The 21,908-nt window shown below is 46.0% G+C and overlaps 1 non-coding gene across 1 annotated transcript; it reads left to right on the top strand.

Moving 5' to 3' along the window:
- Positions 1–5,709: 5,709 nt before the first annotated feature.
- Positions 5,710–5,917, top strand: LOC112128963 (small nucleolar RNA U3). Its single transcript, XR_002911400.2, has one exon. It is a non-coding gene; the product is annotated as a small nucleolar RNA U3 (small nucleolar RNA).
- Positions 5,918–21,908: the final 15,991 nt, after the last annotated feature.

Below are 21,908 nucleotides of genomic sequence, written 5' to 3'. Positions count from 1 at the left end.
AAGTCTTTTAGTGTGGTTGACTGGGATGGTGAAGCCACTAAAAGAGGGAACACAGAAGTTTTTTGTGGACTTTGGGACACTTACATTTAGGGGAATCAAAGGGACTGAAAGAGAACTGGGATGGAGGAGAACTAGAGGATGGTGTGGTGTTTCCCAAGACATCCCCTGATCTTGCTATCCCAGCATCTCCTAGACCTTCCCAAGATCCAGCAACTAAAAGTATAACACTAGTCACAAGAAGGCTAAGGTTGGCCTATGTTCTAATTGGGGGTGATGTGGGGGTAAGATGGGGAGTATAAAGGAACACAATCACAAACTAAAGCTTATATACTAACACTTTTTTGGGAAGTTCAATGTCAAGGAAATTGGAGTGAGCAGGAAAGGGAAGTGAGGCAGGAAGGAAGACAGCAAATACAAGAGAGAACATGAAGATGTGATACCAAGCTGGCCATACCTGTGTTAAATATTTTGAATATCCCACCCAGCAGCGTACTTATCATTGGCTGAAATTATGTTATATTGTTTTTAATAAAAATAATAGATATTGTCTGTTTGCCCACGAAAAAATAAACTACATGAGGACAGGGACTTTGTTAAATGTTGTCTCTCCGGGACTCAGAATATATCTGGCGCTAATAGGTGATGAATAACATCTCTTGAATGAATCACATTAAAGAGTAATATTTTTCTAAATAAAACACATTCCATGTAATGTAGTACTTTATGTTATTTGTGCAGAGTGGTTTCTGTTCCTCATTTTTTATCCTCCAATTTCCTAATCACGCCCAGGGCCTACTTGCACATAAGGAATGAGAACCATAATGATAGTTTCATGTTACAGAGTCTTCTACCTGCAGGGCTATCATCTAATACTCAAGGACCCAGCAAGGCTTTGAAATCCTTGCTTTTCCTTATCTTAGCTGATCAAATAGGTAGTTAAGGCATCTGTATGGGGAAAGGGAGATTTATCTTCTGCCCTGAGCATTCTCGCAGGGGCTGAGGACAAAGGGTATAATTTATCCTGCTTATACTAGGTATATATTTATGATTTTGTTTTTTGAAGGAAACAGTTTTCTTTTCACTGTGCATTTTGCTTTAAGAAGTAGTCAAATAAGGTTTTTTTGTTTGTTTGTTTGTTTTAGAGACAGAGTTTCACTCTGTTGCCCAGGCTGGAGTGCAGTGGTGTAATCCTGCAATCTCTGCTCACTGCAGCTTCCACCTCCTAGGCTCAGGTGATCATGCCTCAGCTTCCCCAGTAGCTGGGACTACAGGCAAGTGCCACCACACCCAGCTAGTTTTTTGTATTTTTTGTTGAGACTAGGTTTCACCATTTTGCCTAGGATGGTCTCAAACTCCTGACTTCAAGTGATCCGCCCACCATGGCCTCCCAATATGCTGGGATTATAGGCGCGAGCCGCTGTGCCCAACCCAAATAAGTTTTTTGTTTTTTTTTTTCCTTAAGACGGAGTCTCGCCCTGTTGCCTAGGCTGGAGTGCAGTGGCACGATCTTGGCTCACTGCAGCCTCCGCCTCCCAGGTTCAAGTGATTCTCCTGCCTCAGCCTTCTGAGTAGCTAGTACTACAGGCATGCGGCACCATGCCTGGCTAATTTTTGTATTTTTAGTAGAGACGGGATTCAGCCATGTTGGCTAGGCCGTTCTCGAACTCATGACCTCAGGTGATCCACCCACCTTGGCCTCCCAAAGTGCTGGGATTACAGGTGAGAGCCACCACGCCCAGCCAAGTTTTTTATGTATTTTTTTTAATGCAGGAAAAGATTTGTGGGAAAAAAAAATTATTACATGCTACAAGCTTAAGTGAGAAATGACTATCAAAAGTAGTAAATTTTGTATTACAAATCAACAACTATCACGTATCAACTTTTGATATTTAAATTCAAAGGTAGGAAAATGTTAATTAATGATTGAGACTATAATCTTCTTAATGTTCCTTTTATCATCTACTCTCAAACCTAGGAGTAAATTTCACTTCATTAGCCTCATAGCAATCATCTGTAATCATCTGATTACAAATGTACTCAAGCTGCAGGCTTTCACTGTGACTCTGTATTTTATATCCTTCATCATCAAAACATGTTTTTAAAAATGGGAGAAAACATGGCTTTGTTGCAATGTGTTATTATTACTGCATACATAATACGTTCCTGGCAATCATCAGAGCCATCTTTATAATGCTTGGCTTATCTCAGGACACCGTGCTATCTAGCAAAAAAATTTTAACCTAATGCTTAGGAAATTAAATCCAACTTTTTTTTTTTTTTTTTTTTTTTTTGCGACAGAGTCTCACTCTGTCGCCCAGGCTGGAGTCCAGTGGCACGATCTTGGCTCACTGCAAACTCCGCCCCCAGTGTTCAAGTAATTCTCCTGCCTCAGCCTCCCAAGTAGCTGGGATTACAGGCGCCCACCACCACACCCAGCTAATCTTTGTATTTTTAGTAGAGACGGGGTTTCACCATGTTGGCCAGGCTGCTCTCCAACTCCTGTCCTTAGGTGATCCACCCACCTCAGCCTCCCAAAGTGCTAGGATTACAGGTGTTAGCCACTCTACCTGGACAGATCCAACTCTTACTAAATACTTCTCTAGGATATGAGATCAGAGAGTCAAATAATATGTAAATCCAGAAACAAGTAGGCAATGAGTAGGGATATTGGTATGATTAGGACTCATTGGTGTTTGAGTCTGAGGCAAAAAGTTCCAGAAGGCCTACAAAAGAAAACAGAAGCCTTTCATATTTCTTTCATAGCTCAAATAGTTTTGTATTGTTGTGTCACATACATCAGTTAGAGATCATATGATAAAAAAGAACAGGCCGGGCCATCTCAAAAAAAAAAAAAGAAAAAAAGAAAAAATCCTAAAAATACCACATTAGTCTGCTAGTCTTTTTTTTTTTTTTTTTTTTTTTGAGATGGAGTTTTGCTCTGTTGCCCAGGCTGGAGTGCAGTGGTGCAATCTCAGTTCACTGCAACCTCCGCCTCCCAGTTTCAAGCAATTCTTCTGCCTCAGCCTCCTGAGTAGCTGGCATTACAGGTGCGCTACCACACCCAGTTAATTTTTGTATTTTTAGTAGAGACGAGGTTTCGCCATGTTGGCCAGGCTGGTCTCGAACTCCTGACCATAGGTGATCCTCCCACCTTGGCCTCCCAAAGTGCTGGGATTATAGGCGTGAGCCAAGCGCCCGGCCTTGGTAGTCTTATTTCACATAAATTCATATCAACTTCACAACAACTCTTTTAAATATTAAATAAAAGAAATCTACATTTTTTTGCCTATAATTTTCTTCTTTTTTGTTTTGAGACAGGATCTGACTCTGTCGCCCAGACCGGAGTGCAGTGGAGAGATCTGGGCTCACTGCAACCTCCGCCTCCTGGGCTCAAGCAATCCTCCCGCCTCATCCCCCAAGTACCTGGGAGTAAAGGCATGAGCCACCATGCCCTGCTAATTTTTGTATTTTTTTTGTAGAGATGGGGTTTCACTATGTTGCCCGGGCTGGTCTCAAACTCCTGAGCTCAAGTGATCCATCGGCCTCGGCCTCCCTAAGTGTTATGATTACAGGCGTGAGCCACTGCGCCCAGCCTGAGTATAGTTTTCATCTATTGCATTTAAACTTTCTTAATTCTACCTCCTGGCTGGTGTACATTCCTAGTCCTATCATTAATTTTTCTTTTTTTCAAGGTTCATTTTCAACAATTAAAGGGCTCAGCAAACATATCCTTTTTTGGGCTGGACGCAGTGACTCACACCTGTAATCCCAGCACTTTGGGAAGCCGAGGTGGGTGGATCACTTGAGGTCAGGAGTACGAGACTAGCCTGGCCAACATGGCGAAACCTCGTCTCTACTAAAAATACAAAAATTAGCTGGGTGTGGTAGCACACCTGTAATGCCAGCTACTCAGGAGGCTGAGGTAGGAGAATCGCTTGAAACTGGGAGGCGGAGGTTGCAGGGAGCCGAGACTGTGCCACTGCACTCCATCCAGCCTGGGCAACAAAGGGAGACTCTGTCTCAAAAAAACAAAAAAGGCCAGGCGTGGTGGCTCATTCCTGTAATCCCAGCACTTTGGGAGGCTGAGACAGGTGAATCACCTGAGGTCAGGAGTTCGAGACCAGTCTGACCAATATGATGAAATGCTACTGAAAATACAAAAATTAGCTGGGCGTGGTGGCATGCACCTGTAATCCCAGCTACTCGGGAGGCTGAGACAGGAGAATCACTTGAACCTGGGAGGTGGAGGGTGCAGTGAGCTGAGATCACACCATTGTACTCCAGCCTGGGCAACAAGAGTGAAACTCTGTCTCAAAAGAAAAAAACAAAAAATAAAAAAAACCCCAACATATCCTTTTTTGTCATCCTTCCTGTAATCTCACAAAGTAAGGGCTATAGGTAGAGGAAGAGTTGGAACTTCAACTTATAATTCCTGAATGCCTACACTGTGCTATCTTACTTTTATTGTTACTTAATTTTCATAAAACCCCTGAACAAGAGACATTGTCACTTGATGAGTAATTTGGAGTTTAGAGGAAAATAAAATACCTTGCTCAAAATCACATATCTAGCTTTGAGTAATAGTGCTTATTAAAACATCTGCTTTGGGCCTGCTGTGATGGCTCATATCTGTAATCGCATCACCTTGGGTGGCCAAAGAGGGAGGATCGCTTGAGCTCAGGAGTTTGAGACCAACCTGAGCAACATAGTGAGACCTCATCTCTATTTAAAAACAAATTTTTTAATTAAAAACAAGTGTTCATGATATCATTTTTTTCTACCTTTTTTCTACTGTTTCCACACTAAAAAGATTATAAAAGTAAGTAGCCTGACAAACAGAATTAGAATAAAATAGGTGCAAGGAGAGAGCAGAAAAAACAGTGTAATTGGTTGAATTTAGCTTAGCAATAACTTTCTCAGCTCTTAATTTATGTATATTTAGAACCAATCTTGTAGTACATGCTCCAAATCAGCTACATATGAATTGGCAAATAGGTATTTTAAAATCTTTTTTTCTTTTTTTCTTTTTGCCTGAGACGGAGTCTTGCTCTGTTGCCCAGGCTGGGGAGCAGTGGCACAATCTCGCTCACTGCAACCTCTGCCTCCTGGGTTCAAGGGATTCCTGTGCCTCAGCCTCCTGAGTGGCTGGGACTACAGGTGTGCACCACCACGCCCAGCTAATTTTTGCATTTTTAGTAGAGACGGGTTTTCACCACGTTGGCCAGGCTGATCTCGAACTCCTGACCTCAAGTGATCTGCCCACCTTGGCCTCTCAAAGTGTTGGGATTAAAGGCGTGAGCCACCTTGCCCAGCATAAAATCTTAATTAAGAAAGAAGTGAACTTCTTTTCACAGAACAAGGATCCCAAGCTGCTCCTTTTGGCCCTGGCCTGGTGCAGTGGCTCACCCCTGTAATCCCAGCACTTTGGGAGGCCAAGGCGGGTGGATCACCTGAGGTAGGGAGTTCGAGACCAGCCTGACCAACATGGAGAAACCGTCTCTACTAAAAATACAAAATTAGCTGGGCGTGGTGGCACATGCCTATAATCCCAGCTACTTGGGAGGCTGAGGCAGGAGAATTGCTTGAACCTGGGAGGTGGAGGTTGCAGTGAGTGGAGATCGTGCCATTGCACTCCAGCCTGGGCAACAAGAGCAAAATTCCATCAAAAACAAAACAAAACAAAAAAAACCACCACAAAAATAAAGTATCAAGACCATATTTTCAGGGATCATTTCTATAGTTCATTCATTACTAGAGAAGTTTCTCTGAACATGCAGGGCACCAGAAACCATGAGGAAGAGGCACAGCATTCTCTTCTGAGCCTGAAGCCAGCTCTTCTTGCTTCACTGCCATTTACCCTTCATGATCATTCTCTTCCTGCAGGAGAGTAAGAAAGAAAGGATGCAGTCTGAGTGGTTCCTGTCTAAAAAATAATAAAATAAAATAAAAGTATGGTCCTAATTCTTATTTTTTATTTATTTTTTTGAGACGGAGTCTCTCTCTTGTTGCCCAGGCTGGAGTGCAATGACGCAATCTTGGCTCACTGCAACCTCTGCCTCCAGGGTTCAAGTGATTCTCCTGTCTCAGCCTCCCAAGTAGCTGGGATTACAGGAGCCTGCCACCACGCCCGGCTAAGTTTTGTATTTTTAGTAGAGACAGGCTTTCACCATGTTGGTCAGGCTGGCCTTGAACTCCTGACCTCAGGTGATCCACCCACCTTGGCCTCCTAAAGTGCTGGAATTCTGGCCTCTAATTCTTAAATAGAAGACCCAGACACTGGTTTGTTAGATAGTCTGGACTTCTTTTTTTCTCCTCTTAACTCCATTTAGTGTAGCTATTTTACTATTTGTTCACTCTTTTAGCTTCAAAGTGGCAGGAAGAAAAAAAAAAAAGAAAGTGGCATGAAGAGAACATACAGCTTAAACCAATCAATTCACCACTTTTGGCAGCTCTGTGAAAAGGTTTTCTGGAGGTGGGTGGGATTTTTGATTAACATAATTATCGGTTTCAGAGCTAGCCCTGCCTCTTCGTCAACTTTCATCTTTCTAAACTAAAAAGGGTAATAGTAAAGTGCATCTTAAAACTGAAGGAATTAAAACAGCACCACCTTTTATCTTTAGAAGAGCAGTTTGGCACACTGACTGGTATAAACCAGCTGGCACCCTTCACAGGATGTTCTCACCACCACCCACCCTCTGGTTTCAAAGGCAGTCTTGTTGACATTTTCGGAAACTCTAGAGCTGGTGGCTTCCAGAAGTACTCCTTACATAGTAGAGGCATGCATACATGCCTATGAGTGGGCCTTACATGTATTGGGAAACCTTCAAGAGGCCCTGGGATTCCAGATTTGGGCAAAAGAATATGGTGCTTAAGATTGGAGCCAGAGACTTCAAAAAGAGAGTATTAGGTCAGGGTTTTAAGGACTAGCCAGTGGAATGAGGCAGAAAGTTAGAGAGCCAGGCTGGAATGGAGTTTGAGGGTGAGACAGCCAGGCTGGAATGGAGTGTGAGGTTAGGGCTGTTCCTTTTAAATGTATTTTAACAGAGAGGGATTATCGAGCCAAGATTGGACCACTGCATTCCAGCCTGAGCTATGGAGCAAGACCCTGCCACAACAACAAACAAAAAAAAAAAGAGGGGAAAATAGGATTAGTTTGTACATCTTGTATGCTTATACTGACTCACTCCCACAAATATAAGACTGTCAACCTAAAGAAACTGAGGCAAAAATTAATATAAGTAGAGTTTATTTAGGTCAAATTTGAGGACTGCAACCTGGGAGACACAGATTCAAGTTGCCTTGAATATATGCTCTGATTAGCAGCATATATTCAGGGGGGTTTTAAAGAGTGGGGCAGTTCTTACATTGGTTCATTCAAATAACATAAGCTATTGATTGGCAATACACTGTTCCTTGTACCACAAATTCCAGGAACATGAGGATAATGGGTGAGGGTCCTACTTTTTTAGGTAATTTATCAGCTAGTCTGGCAACTACAGGGAAAGAAAGAATAAAATATCTTTATCATATATATGTATATATACGATACATATATGTATATATGATATATATACATATACACATGATATATATATATATACATGTATATATATATCGCTGTGCCAAGCCTCACTCTGTCATCGCTGTGACAGAGCCTCGCGATGACAGAGCCTCACTCTGCTGCCCAGGCTGGAGTGCAGTGGTGCGATCTTGACTCACTGCAAGCTCTGCCTCCTTGGTTCAAACGGATTCTCCTGCCTCAGCCGCCCGAGTAGCTGGGATTACAGGAATGCGCCACCATGCCCGGCTAATTTTTGTATTTTTAGTAGAGACGGGGTTTTACCATGTTGGTCAGGCTGGTCTCAGAACTCCTGGCCTCAAGTGATCCATGTGCCTCGCTTCCCAAAGTGCTGGGATCATAGGCGTGAGCCGCCACACCCGGACAGAATAAAACGTCTTTAAACAGTTGCCCCTGGGTATTGAAACAGCCTTTGCAAAATTACAACCGACGAAATTATACCTGAGGAAATTATGACAGTGAAATAAATCAGACCTAATTGACTCCATCTTGCTTCTAGCCTTTAAGCTGTCCTTGTTCATTCCTGCACGTAGGCCAAGCTAACTTTGGGAAGGAATTCAGTTCATGGTTTGACTATGAAACAAAATTCATGACATGGCCAGGCGCGGTGGCTCATGCCTGTAATCCCAGCACTTTGGAAGGATGAGGCAGGCAGATTATTTCTTTTTTTTTTTTTTTTTATTTCTGAAGTATTTATTGATCATTCTTGGGTGTTTCTCGGAGAGGGGGATATGGCAGGATCATAGGATAATAGTGGAGAGAAGGTCAGGAGATAAACACATGAACAAAGGTCTCTGGTTTTCCTAGGCAGAGGACCCTGCGGCCTTCTGCAGTGTTTGTGCCCCTGAGTACTTGAGATTAGGGAGTGGTGATGACTCTTAAAGAGCATGCTGCCTTCAAGCATCTGTTTAACAAAGCACATCTTGCACCACCCTTAATCCATTTAACCCTGAGTTGACACAGCACATGTTTCAGAGAGCAGGGGGCTGGGGGAAAGGCCATAGATCAACAGCATCCCAAGGCAGAAGAATTTCTCCTAGTCAGAACAAAATGGAGTCTCCTATGCCCACCCCTTTCTACACAGACACAGCAACAATCTGATCTCTCCTTCCTTTCCCCACACTTCCTCCCCTTCTCTTCAACAAAACCGCCATCGTCCTCATGGCCCGCTCCCGATGGTCGCTGTCTCTTCGGAGCTGTTGGGTACACCTCCCAGACAGGGCAGCCGGGCAGAGGCGCTCCTCACCTCCCAGACAGGGCGGCTGGGCAGAGGCGCCCCTCGCTTCCCAGACGGGGCCGCCCGGGCAGAGGCGCTCCTCTCCTCCCAGACGGGGCGGCCGGGCAGAGGCGCTCCTCACTTCCCCGACGGGGCCGCCCGGGCAGAGGCGCTCCTCGCTTCCCAGACGGGGCCGCCCGGGCAGAGGCGCTCCTCAGTTCCTCCCAGACCGGGTGGCAGCCGGGCAGAGGCGCTCCTCACCTCCCAGGCAGGGCGGCCGGGCAGAGGCGCTCCTCACTTCCCAGACTGGGCGGCCGGGCAGAGGCGCTCCTCACCTCCTAGACGGGGCGACCAGGCAGAGGCGCTCCTCACTTCCCAGACGGTGTGGCGGCCGGGCAGAGGTGCTCCTCCCTTCCCAGATGGGGCAGCCAGGCAGAGGCGCTCCTCACTTCCTCCCAGACGGGGTGGCGGCCAGGCAGAGGCGCTCCTCACTTCCCAGAGGGGGCGGCCGGGCAGAGGCGCTCCTCACTTCCTCCCAGATGGGGTGGCAGCCGGGCAGAGGTGCTCCTCACCTCCCAGACGGGGCGGCCGGGCAGAGGTGCTCCACATCTCCCAGACGGGGCGGCCGGGCAGAGGTGCTCCTCATCTCCCAGACGGGGCAGCCGGGCAGAGGTGCTCCTCACTTCCTCCCAGACGGGGTGACGGCCGGGCGGAGGCACTCCTCACCTCCCAGACGGGGCGGCCGGGCAGAGGCGCTCCTCACCTCCCAGACGGGGCGGCCGGGCAGAGGTGCTCCTCACTTCCTCCCAGACGGGGTGGCAGCCGGGCAGAGGCGCTCCTCACCTCCCAGACGGAGTGGTCAGGCAGAGGCGCTCCTCACTTCCCATATGGGGTGGCGGCCGGGCAGAGGCGCTCCTCACTTCCCAGATGGGGCAGCCGGGCAGAGGTGCTCCTCACTTCCTCCCAGACGGGGTGGCAGCCGGGCAGAGGCGCTCCTCACCTCCCAGACGGGGTGGCCGGGCAGAGGCGCTCCTCCCTTCCCAGACGGAGTGGCCAGGCAGAGGCGCTCCTCACCTCCCAGAGTGGGCGGCCGGGCAGAGGTGCTCCTCACTTCCTCCCAGACGGGGTGGCGGCCAGGCAGAGGTGCTCCTCACCTCCAAGACGGGGCGGCCGGGCAGAGGCACTCCTCACCTCCCAGAGTGGGCGGCCGGGCAGAGGCGCTCCTCACTTCCCAGAGTGGGCGGCCGGGCAGAGGCGCTCCTCACTTCCCAGAGTGGGCGGCCGGGCAGAGGCGCTCCTCACTTCCCATAGGGGGTGGCAGCTGGGCAGAGGCGCTCCTCACTTCCCAGACGGGGCAGCTGGGCAGAGGTGCTCCTCACTTCCTCTCAGACGGGGTGGCGGCCAGGCAGAGGCGCTCCTCACCTCCCAGACGGGGCGGCCGGGCAGAGGCACTCCTCACCTCCCAGACGGGGCGGCTGGGCAGAGGCGCTCCTCACCTCCCAGAAGGGGCGGCTGGGCAGAGGCGCTCCTCACTTCCCATATGGGGTGGCAGCCGGGCAGAGGCGCTCCTCACTTCCCAGACGGGGTGGTGGCCAGGCAGAGGCGCTCCTCACTTCCCAGATAGGGCAACAGGGCAGAGGCGCTCCTCACTTCCTCCCAGACGGGGCAGCCGGGCAGAGGCGCTCCTCACTTCCTCCCAGACGGGGTGGCAGCCGGGCAGAGGCGCTCCTCACATCCCAGATGATGGGCGGCCGGGCAGAGGCGCTCCTCACCTCCCAGATAGGGCGGCCGGGCAGAGGGGCTCCTCACATCCCAGACGATGGGCGGCCAGGCAGAGACGCTCCTCACTTCCTAGACGGGGTGGCGGTGGGGCAGAGGCTGTAATCTTAGCACTTTAAGAGGCCAAGGCAGGAGGCTGGTAGGTGGAGGTTGCAGAGAGCCGAGATCACACCACTGCACTCCAGCCTGAGCACCATTGAGCATTGAGTTAGCGAGACTCCGTCTGCAATCCCAGCACCTCGGGAGGCCGAGGCAGGCAGATCACTCGAGGCCAGGAGCTGGAGACCAGCCCGGTCAACACGGTGAAACCCCATCTCCACCAAAAATACAAAAACCATTCAGGCGTGGCGGCGCGCGACTGCAATCCCAGGCACTCGGCAGGCCGAGGCAGGAGAGTCACAGGAGCCCGAGGCAGGGAGGTTGCAGCGAGCCGAGATCCCGGCAGTACAGTCCAGCTTCGGCAACAGAGGGAGACCGAAAAAAGAAGGAGAGGGAGACCGAAAAGAGGGAGAGGGAGAGGGAGAGGGAGAGGGAGAGGGAGAGGGAGAGGGAGAGCAGATTATTTCAGGTCAGGAGTTCAAGACTAGCCTGGCCAACATGGTGAAACCCTGTCTCTACTAAAAATACAAAAATTATCTGGGCATGGTGGCAGGCACCTGTAATGCCAGCTGCTCAGGAGGCTGAGGCAGGAGAATCACCTGAACCCGGGAGGTGGACATTGCAGTGAGCCAAGATCACACCACTGCACTCTAGCCTGAGTGACAGAGAAAGATTCTGTCTCAAAAAATGAAATAAAATAAACTGATAACAGCCCTTTCCCATAAAGACCCCCTTCTTGCCTGGGGACCAGTCTGCCTTTGCAGGACTAACAAATTAGCTACGAGATTAGAAATTACAGGGCCAGGCAGGGTGGCTCACACCTGTAATCTCAGCACTTTGGGAGGCCAAGGCGGGTGGATCACCTGAGGTCGGGAGTTCAAGATCAGCCTGACAAACATGGACAAACCCCCTCTCTACTAAAAATACAAAATTAGCCAGGCTTGGTGGCGGGCGCCTGTAATCCCAACTACTCAGGAGGCCGAGGCAGGAGAATCCTTGAACCCGGGGGCCGGAGGTTGCGGAGAGCTGAAATCATGCCATTGCACTCCAGCCTGGGCAACAAGAGCAAAACTCCGTCTCAAAAAAAAAAAAAAAAAAAAGATTAGAAATTAGTTTACGGGTCATGCAACCATGCAACCTCCGGCTCCTCTGAACCTCCTCAAATTGCTCCTGGGGATAACATCACTTTTGTAAAACCTAAGATCAGTGCTTGAGATATTTGCAGACCTTGCACTCAATGGATCAACTGACACCACCCAGACCCAGACCAGTAATCTGGCTCAACCAGTTCTGCCATCCCACCCAGGAACAGAAAACAGCAAGAAAAACACACTTTGACCCCCTATGATTCCATCCCCATTCTGACCAATCAGTACTTCCCCCTTCCCAAGCCCCTACTTGTCAAATTGTCTTTAAAAACTCTGATCAAGCTCAAGGATACTGATTTGAGTAATAATACTTGTCTCCCACACAGCCGGTTCTATGTGAATTACTCTTTCTCCATGCAATTCCCCTGTCTTGATAAATCACCTCTGTCTAGGCAGCGGGGAAGGTGAATCCACCGGGCAGTTACAGCGTGGGTTGGTGTGGGTGGGGGATGACTGAGGTCTCAAAGTCATGTCTCTGTAAGCCTAACAAGTTTTGCATACTTCACATAGCTTAGGCTGCTCTGAGTTGCTTTTCCTTCTCTTTTTTTGAGATGGAGTCTCGCTGTTGCCCAGGATGGAGTGCTGTGATCATTAACTCACTGCAGCCTTGAACTCCTGGGATCAAGTAATGCTCCTGCCTCAGCCTCCCAAAGTGCTGGGATTACAGGCATGAGCAACCGCGTCCAGCCAAAATTCTGCTTTAGACTGCAGCTTCAGCTCATGCCTGAGTTCCAGCCTGCCTTTCCTGATGGCTTGCTCTACCGATTTTAGACTTACCTAGGGAGCTGCCACAACTGTATGTCAACTCCTTGCCAAAAAAAACCTTAATATATGTCTCCTATTGATTTTATTTTCCTGATGGAGCCCTGATACAGTGATTGAGCATGAGAACTTGCAAGCAGTATGACATACAATTTGTTTTTTTTGTTTTTTTTTTTGAGACAGGGTCTTGCTATGTTGCTCAGGCTGGTCTTGAACTTCTTTCTGGGCTCAAGTGATCCTCTTGCTTCAGCTTCCCAAGTAGCTGGGATTACAAGGGTGCATCACTGCACCCAGCTCATTAGTTATTTATTTAAGTATTGTGTATAATTTGGACTTCATGGCATATTTTAACAATATATATGAGTGTATGTGTGGGTATATATAATTTTTAATGGTAAATCGTTTCTTAATGACTTAAACCCTTAACGCTGCAATTTAAAACCATTTCTTTACATTTTTTTTCATGGTAGTATCAACCTAAAAGGAAGAAGTTGAGGCAAAAGTAACTTTTGAGGGGGCTAAGCTTGAGGACTGCATTTCAGGACACTTCCAAGTTGCCTTGAGTGCTCCAGAGAACAAAACAGAGAGAGGCTCAAGTTTTTGAAGAAAATAGGATGAATCAGGAGAAGGGACAATTAAAAAACTTGTTCATTAGGAATTCTCACTGGTTTACAGAAATAACATTGGCTAGTGATTGGCTATACACTGTTGAATTACAGGATGCATGGCATTCTATGGCTACTTGGCGTCAGTCTAGAGACTATATAACAAATGGTTTCAAGAGTAATTATTTAGTGCAAGGGAGAGTGAGACAAGAATGCTGTTACATTGCAAATGCCTCCCTGGGCCTGATAATTTAAAGGGGCTTGCATTCTGTTTTTTTTTTTTTTCTTTTGAGACAGAGTCTCGCTCTGTTGCCCAGGCTGGAGTACAGTGGTGCAGTCTTGGCTCACTGCAACCTCTGCCTCCCAGGTTCAAGCGATTCTCCTGCCTCAGCCTCTCCAGTAGCTGGGAATACAGGCACCCGCTACCACACCTGGCTAATTTTTGTATTTTTAGTACAGAGGGGATTTCACCATGTTGATCAGGCTGATCTCGAACTGCTGACCTCATGATCCACCCACCTCGGCCTCCCAAAGTGCTGGGATTACAGGCGTGAGCCACCGCGCCCAGCCAGGGCTTGCATTCTTCAGATAAAAAGTTGGTTTTTTTTTTTTTCTTCTAAGTAGCTCTTAAGTGACAAATTAAAGAATAGCATTCAGCCTATTTTTTTTCTACTTTAGATATAAGAACTCAAGTTTTCCTTCATATCAGCAATACATTATGCAAACCAGAGTATCTGAGACAAGCCTCATCAATTTAGGAAGTTTATTTTGCCAAGGATGTGTCCATGACAGCCTCCGGAGGTCCTGAGGACATGTGCCCCAGGTGTTCGGGGCACAGCTTGGTTTTATACATTTTAGGGAGACAAGACATCAATTAATATATGTAATGTACATTGGTTCAGTCTGGAAAGGTGGAATAACTTGAAGTAGGGAGGAAGTCCACAAGGAATTTCCTTGTGGCAAATTGTGATGAAGGAGGTAAGCAGTTGTTTTATCCTTGCAGCTACCTCATTGAGGAATAGAATGGGAGGCAGGTTTGCCCGATACAGTTCCCAGCTTGACTTTTCCTTTTGGCTTAGTGATTTTGGGGTCCTGAGATTATCTTCTTTTCACAGTTCTAACCACCTGAGCTAACTGGCCAATATCATTCTTTCATATCAGATACTAACTAAAACATTCGTGTTTTTTTCTTTGACTTCTCTCCCCACAAGATCTTCAAATTGCAGTTGTCATGTCCTAAATCACTGACCTCCAAATATGGTTTTGATCACATACTTCTCAAAAAAATTTTACCACTTACTCAATACATATATATTTTTACATATACATTGCAAAAACAGCCAGGCTTGGTGGCTCAAGCCTGTAATTCTGGCACTTTGGAGGCTGAGGTGGAAGGATCCACTTGAGGCCAGGAGTTTGAGACCAGCCTGGCCAACATAGTGAGACCCTGCCCCTATTAAAGAAAAAAAAAAAGGGGCCAGGCATGGTGGCTCACCTGAGATCGGGACTTCGAGACCAGCCTGACCAACATGGAGAAATTCCATCTCTACTCAAAATACAATTAGCCAGGCATGTGGTGAATGCCTGTAATCCCAGCTACTGGGGAGGCTGAGACAGGAGAATCGCTTGAATCCGGAAGGCAGAGGTTGTGGTGAGCCAGATCGCACCACTGCATTCCAGCCTGGGCAACAACAGCGAAACTCTGTCTCAAAACAAAACAAAAAACAAACAAAAGATTTTTTAAAACGCTTATATTGTTATACGTAAAAAATTTAAAAACACAGAAATGTAAAGAAAAATGTTGAGAATAAAAAGGACATACAAATAAGGGTTCTAATATTCTCTTCCTGCATCTCAAGAGTCGTTTCATTCATCTCACTTTGAGTTTACTTGGTTCTTTTTTTTGTTTAGTTTTGTTTTAGACAGGGTCTCACTCTGTCATCCAGGCTGGAGTGCAGTGTCGAGATGATGATTCATTGTAACCTCTGTCTCCTGGGCTGAAGCAATTCTCCCATCTCAGCCTCCCAAACTGCTGGGATTACAGGTGTGCACTACCATACCCAGCCTGAGTTCACTTCTTAAACTATTTCCCAACAGAGTACAAAGGTGATTCACAGGTTCACACTGTTAAAGGTAGTAATGGTGCCTGTTTAAATATGTTTTTTAAATTCTCAACATAATAATTTTTTTTCTTTAAAATAGAACATTTTGGCCAGCTCAGTGGTTCACACCTGTAATCCCAGCACTTTGGGAAGCCAAGACAGGTGGATCTCTTGAGGCCAGGAGCTCAAGACCAGCCTGGCCAACATAGCAAAACCCAGTCTCTACTGAAAATAGAAAAAATTAGCTGGGCGTGGTGGCACGCGCCTGTAATCCCTGCTATTCGGGAGGCTGAAGCATGAGAATCGCTTGAACCTGGGAGGTGGAGGTTGCAATGAGCCGAGATTGTGCCACTGCACTCCAGCCTGGGTGACAGAGGGAGACTACATCTAAAAAATAAACAAATAAATGAAACATTTTAGAAGCTTCCAAAAGTGCTAAGAGAACACTTAGAATTTAAATCAGCCAAATGTGGCCACAGTTTAGTCACTCAGCTAATCTATCATTCAGCTAAACAGCGCTAACCACAGTAGCCTTGATTCAGTTTTTAATGGTGTTTATTCTTAGTTATATGACATTTAATTCACATGTTAAATGAACTACTGATTTAAAATAAGAGGCAAAAGGAAAATACCATTAAAATGCTAGCTAATGAAAAGCATTAAAAATGTAATTCTGCATTTTTGCCACAGAGTCATCTTCACCCATCCATACGTTTCACCTACTACATCATATAGAATATTACAAGGATAAATATATCGATGATTTACACCCAATTTCCCTGTTCATTTATTGGGAATAAAAACGAGCAGGAGCTTGTAATCCCAGCACTTTGGGAAGCCGAGGCAGGAGCCTCGTTTGAACTCGAGTTCGAGACCAGCCTGGGCAACATAGTGAATCTCTGTCTACACAAAAAATATGGCCGGGCGCGGTGGCTCACGCCTGTAATCCTAGCACTTTTGGGGGCCGAGGCAGGTGGATCACAAGCTCAGGAGTTTGAGACCATCCTGGCTAACACGGTGAAACCCCATCTCTACTAAAAATACAAAAGATTAGCCGGGCATGGTGGCACGTGCCTGTAGTCCCAGCTGCTTGGGAGGCTGAGGCAGGAGAATCTCTTGAACCCGGGAGGCGGAGGTTGCAGTGAGCTGAGATCGCGCCACTGCACTCCAGCCTGGGCGACAGAGCGAGACTCCATCTCAAAAAAAAAAAAAAAAAAAAAAAATCTGGGCTTGGTGGCGTGTGCCAATAGTCTCAGCAATTCAGGAGGCTGAGGTGGCAGGCTCACTTGAGCCTAGGACGTCGGGGCTGCAGTGAACCATGATCCCACCTCCTGCCAGTGCACTCCAGCCTGGATGACAGAGCGAGACCCTGTCTCCAAAACAAAACAAAACAAAACAAAGAGCTAAATCGGTAATGTTTCCTTTACAAACAACCTGAAACCTTCTCTAATCATTTAGAAATAAGACACAAAAATGACAAAAATAATTCAATATTTTAAACAAAAATGCAATAATCACAAGCATCAGTAATGAAAGCAGTTTTTGCTTAGCTTTAATTCTGTAAAGTGTACTTAATTTTAATCTAGAAATGTAGAAGTATTATATACATTCGATATCATGTTTTTTTCCTTCTACAGTCGAAAGTTTGTATTACATGTAAAATAGGAAAAAAATATTAAAATTTTTCGAAAGCGAAAAGTCTACTCAGGAAGTTTTTGGTATTTATTAATGGTTTTACTTTTGCTAGACACAAAAATGAAATATCGCTAAATTAGCTCACAGAAGAGTTCAGGATTCTATAGAGTCAGGAAAAGCCTGTCCTAAACTGTTTTAATAAAGGCTGAAAATAGACATTATAATACAGTCTTTAATAATATACAATGTGTATTTCTCCTGATGGTGGTCTTGCTTGACATTTTAAGCATAGCCCTATTTTCCTGTCAAGACAGCAGCCAGTTCTGCTTCATGTCATAACAACACTTGATTCATGGAAGCAGCTGCTACCCATGGCATCACAGTACACATAATTGCTAAATGTAGGGTTCAGATAATCGTAAATGGACACTAATATGAAAATCAGACTGTTTTGTAACAGCAAAAGTTTTAGAAACAAATAATTTTAGTATCTACTTAGTACAGTAATCATGAACATACAGCATAGAGCTAGGCACAGCAGTAAATTGTTGGAAACACTAACATTTATTGTTTACGAACATACATGCAGTGTTTACACATTTCTTAAATGTTGTCTTTAATGCTGCTGATAAACGAAAGGATAAAAAGTCCAACAAACCACAATAAATGTCAACGGGTGTTATTAACAATATGGAAGAACTCAGTAGCAACAACCACATTTAAAGCTACAGGACTCGAAAGTTCCGGACTACAAATCCCAGAGTTCCCTAGAGCCGAGGCGGAGCTACCTTCAAACTGATAGCTTTTTCACCCAATGACAGCCAGAGAATCCCTAAACCACATTCAGCCCGGCCTGAAGAGCTGGTTTCTTCGCGTGAAAACAATAAGGTATTACGTAGACTTTCTGAACACGAGTTGTAGTTTCAGGGCCTAAGTCTAACTACTAAATTATTTCTCCCCGCATTAGTCTCCTAGTCATCTTAATAACTCTCTACCCAACTCTGGCTCGGTGGAAACTCGGAACTTCTAAATGCTGAAACTCACGTACATCAGTACCAGCGGATGCATCCATTCAGCCCCCGTACATCAGTACCAGCGGATGCATCCAGTCAGCCACGAGGAAGGCGGAATCCGCCTTATTCTTGCCCTTTATTGGCCACGCATCCCACCAATGGGGCCATTAAACTTCCGCTAACGCAGCGTATGGCGTGGTGGTGTGAGCGTTGTACGTACGCTGGGTCTACGAAGGCGCAGGCGTTATACTCTCGTCCAATCGGAAGCTATCAAGAATTCCCCGGGCCTCTATGCCCCACTTCTTTCGCGTGGCGTTACGGCCCGCCTCTCTGCAGCCGACGAATCCTCTTGATTTTCTTGTGCGCATTACCCAATCAGAGAGGTCGAGGCGGGATTCCAGTTGACCGCTCTAAGCCGCCGCGCAACCAGCGTTTTCTCCGGTGCAGGTTGAGGCTACAAAGGTACATTTTGCTGGGCCAGGCTGGGCGGGTCCCCGGGATGGGCAGCCTTCTCGACGAGCGGCGACGCCGTGGTTGAGTCTAGAAAGCTAGAGTCGCTGGACAGCTATCGCGGGAGCGCGGAGGGAAGTGGGAGGTCTTGGACGGAGCGTGCACGTGTTGGAAGTCTCGCTCCGCGGTCGGAGCCATCGGGTCAAACCTGTGCTGGCCCTGGCCAAAGAACCTTCTGCGGATCAGGCTGCTGTTGCCGCTGCCGTTCCCAGTACTTCCTCTGGGGCGTTTTTCAGTAAAAGCCAAACGCCCTTGCTCATTTTCAGGGAAAGATCTGTTTCCTCCTGCTCTTCCCTCTCCACGGATACTATCCCCACCACCTTCTGGGTTTAGTATAATCCTTTTGTAGGCCAGAAAGCAGATTTTCACTTGGGAAGAGACGACCCGTAGTATGGGATGTGGTATGATACCAGCAACTGGTCTATTATATCATTTAAACCACATGGCTATCTAAAGAGGTAGGTACTGTGAGTGTTCTCATTTTCACGGGAAGGAGCAGTGTTAGACATTACTCATTCTTGTGTTTTCTTTAGCTTGTCTCTGACAAATTGTGGCATTCAGCTTCCATGGATGTAAAATTAAAAGATGGTATAATTTGTAAAATTTTGCTGCTGGTTTCTTTTCTTTTTTTTTTTTTGAGATGGAGTCTCAGTCTGTCGCGCAGGCTGGAGTGCAGTGGGGCGATCTCGGCTTACTGCAACCTCTGCCTCCCGGGTTCAAGCGATTCTCCAGCCTCAGCCTCCCGAGTAGCCGGGATCATAGGCGCCTGGCACCACGCCCGGCTAATTTTTGTATTTTTAGTAGAGACGGGGGTTTCACCATACTGGTCAGGCTGGTCTTGAACTCCTGACTTCAGGTGATCCACTCGCCTCTGCTTCCCAAAGTGTTGGGACTACAGGCGTGAGCCACTGTGCCCGGCCGTTTTCTTTACTAGTTTGAAATTATTTAAGAAGTCAATAAAAGCCTGGGCGCGGTGGCTCACGCCGGTAATCCCAGCACTTTGGGAGGCCGGGGCGGGCGGTTCACCAGGTCAAGAGTTCGAGACCAGCCTGGTCAACATGGTGAAACCCCCGTCTCTACTACAAATACAAAAATGTGGCGGGCGCCTGTAGTCCCAGCTACTCGGGAGGCTGAGGCAGGAGAATCTCTTGAACCCGGGAGGCGGAGGTTGCAGTGAGCCAAGATCGTGCTGCTGCACTCCAGCCTGGGCGACAGAGTGAGACAACGTCTCAAAAAAAAGAAAAAAAAAAAAGTCAATAAAACACACCTAGAAGTGAATTAATTGACTGTTACCAAAGTAAAATGATCTAGAGGAAAGACATCGCAGTAGGCGCCAGTTATTGACCTTTGACTGGACAAGTCAGCATCAGCTTTTTCACCTGTATAATTGAAATAAATACCAAACTTGACTACTTAGAGTTCTGAGGATTAAAAAATTTAATAGATACAAAATATGTTACCGATGAAAGCCAAGTGACTGTTTCTGCTTTTCAAATTCTTTCTTGTGGAGCCTGGACTGCCCTGCAACCTATGGCCGAGTAAAACAGTGGTAACTTGCAGTCAAGTACCATTGAAGTGAGAAATCCTCTGAAACGTCTATGGACTGCTTATCTCCTTGTTCGGTATTCAGGAATACTTTCCTGTGAATGCAGCTATGTTACTTACCTGGTTTGTATTCTTTACCTTAGACTGTTGTAGCTATTGTAAAGCAAAAGTAAAATCAAGCCCATGTAACTACTTTTTGGGTTCTTTTCTCTCACTTTGTATTATGATCCATGCAGGGTGTTTTTCCAGACGGGAGTACGGTGGCACAGTCTTAGCTCACTGCAGCCTCGAACTTCTGGGCTCAAGTGATCCTCCTGCCTCAGCCTCCCAAGTGGCAGGGATTACACACGAGCCACTGTGCCAAACCCTGAAGTTTTTGAGTTGTACTTTTGTACTAAAGTCATAACTACTTTTTCTGCAACTGATACTATGAGCTGCAAATACGACTGAAGATGCTACTGCTTTTTTACTTTTTCCCTATGTGCTTTAAAGAACTACATTTTCAATGATTTCTATGTATTTAAGATATTTTCATTTACTTGGTAGAAAATACAAGAGAATTTTGATAAATCTGAACTGGAATGGTCTTTATGTTAATTCTGTTCAATATTTTAGGGCAGATTATGTACAGATTATCGCCAAACTGTCAAAAGGATGTATTTAGTTCATATAGCTGCTGTAACAAATTACAACAAATTTAGTGACTTCAAATAACACACATTTATTCTTTCTGCCTTTGTTTCTTTCTTTCTTTTTTTTTCCTTTGGTGAAAAGTACACACTTAAGAAAGGGGAGTGCAGATTTACTCAAGAGAGTCACCTCTTCCTTTTTTTTTTTTTTTTTGGTAGAGATGAGGTCTCACTATGTTGTCCAGGTGGGTCTCAAACTCCTGGGCTCAAGCAGTCCTTCCACCTTGGCCTCCCAAAGTTCTGGCGTTACTGGCATGAGCCACCATGCTCAGCCTCATTTATTCTCTTTTAGTTCTGGAGATCAGAAGTGTGAAATCACTTTCACTGGACTAAAGTCAAAGTGTTGCAGGCCCAATTCCTTCTGGAGGCTGTGAAAGGAAGATCCATTTCCTTACCTTTTTCAGCTTGTAGTGACTGCCTGTCTTCCTTGGCTTGTGGCTCTTTTCTGCACAGCACATCACTCTATCATTATACCACTTTCTCATCTGTAGTCACCTCTGCCTCTCTTATGAGGACATTTGTGATTATATTAAGGACCCCCCAGATAAACAAGGATACTCTCAAGATACTTTGTAAAGTCCCTTTTGTCATATAATGAAACAGTCATAGGTTCCAGGAATTAAGACCTTTGTATCTTTGAGGGCCAGTGTTCAGCCTGCCACAGGAAGGTATAAAGAAGAGTAAAACATCCTATCCCATAAAGTCTCATAGGGACTATAAGAGAAAAAGAAACTCGCAGTAAATGGTTGCTGAGTTAGACTTTCTTATTAGTGTGAAAATAACCTAAGTCACCACAGGTTGGAGCTTCGCCAACTTTTCCACTGGAATATCTTTAGTAACAAAGGTAAATGAATATTCCTGTGATATTTGGAAACAGCCTGAATTAATGCTTTAGAAGAGTAAAATTTCTTTGAATTCTAATCTTATAATTTAAAATTTTATGTGACTTTTGCATTCAGTTTTATATGTTCATGGTTGTTGCTGTTTTGAATTATATCTAAGCATTGCTGTTCTAGAGAAGAGACTGTTTATTTGTAGTTTCATTATTATTTTACTTTTAAATTAACTTTTAGAGATGGGGGTCTCACTGTGTTGCCTACGCTGGACTCAAACTCTTGGGCTCAACTGACGTTCCCACCTAAGCCTCCTAGCTGGGACTATGGGCATGCAACCCAGTGCCCAGCTAATGTAGCTTCTTGTAATTTTCTTTTTGGGGGGGGGGGGGC

Source organism: Pongo abelii, chromosome 15 (genome assembly GCF_028885655.2).
Source record: "Pongo abelii isolate AG06213 chromosome 15, NHGRI_mPonAbe1-v2.0_pri, whole genome shotgun sequence".
Classification (NCBI taxonomy): domain Eukaryota; kingdom Metazoa; phylum Chordata; class Mammalia; order Primates; family Hominidae; genus Pongo; species Pongo abelii.
The sequence above is the reverse complement of the archived record's forward strand: the minus strand, read 5'-3'. Positions and strand labels throughout refer to the sequence as shown.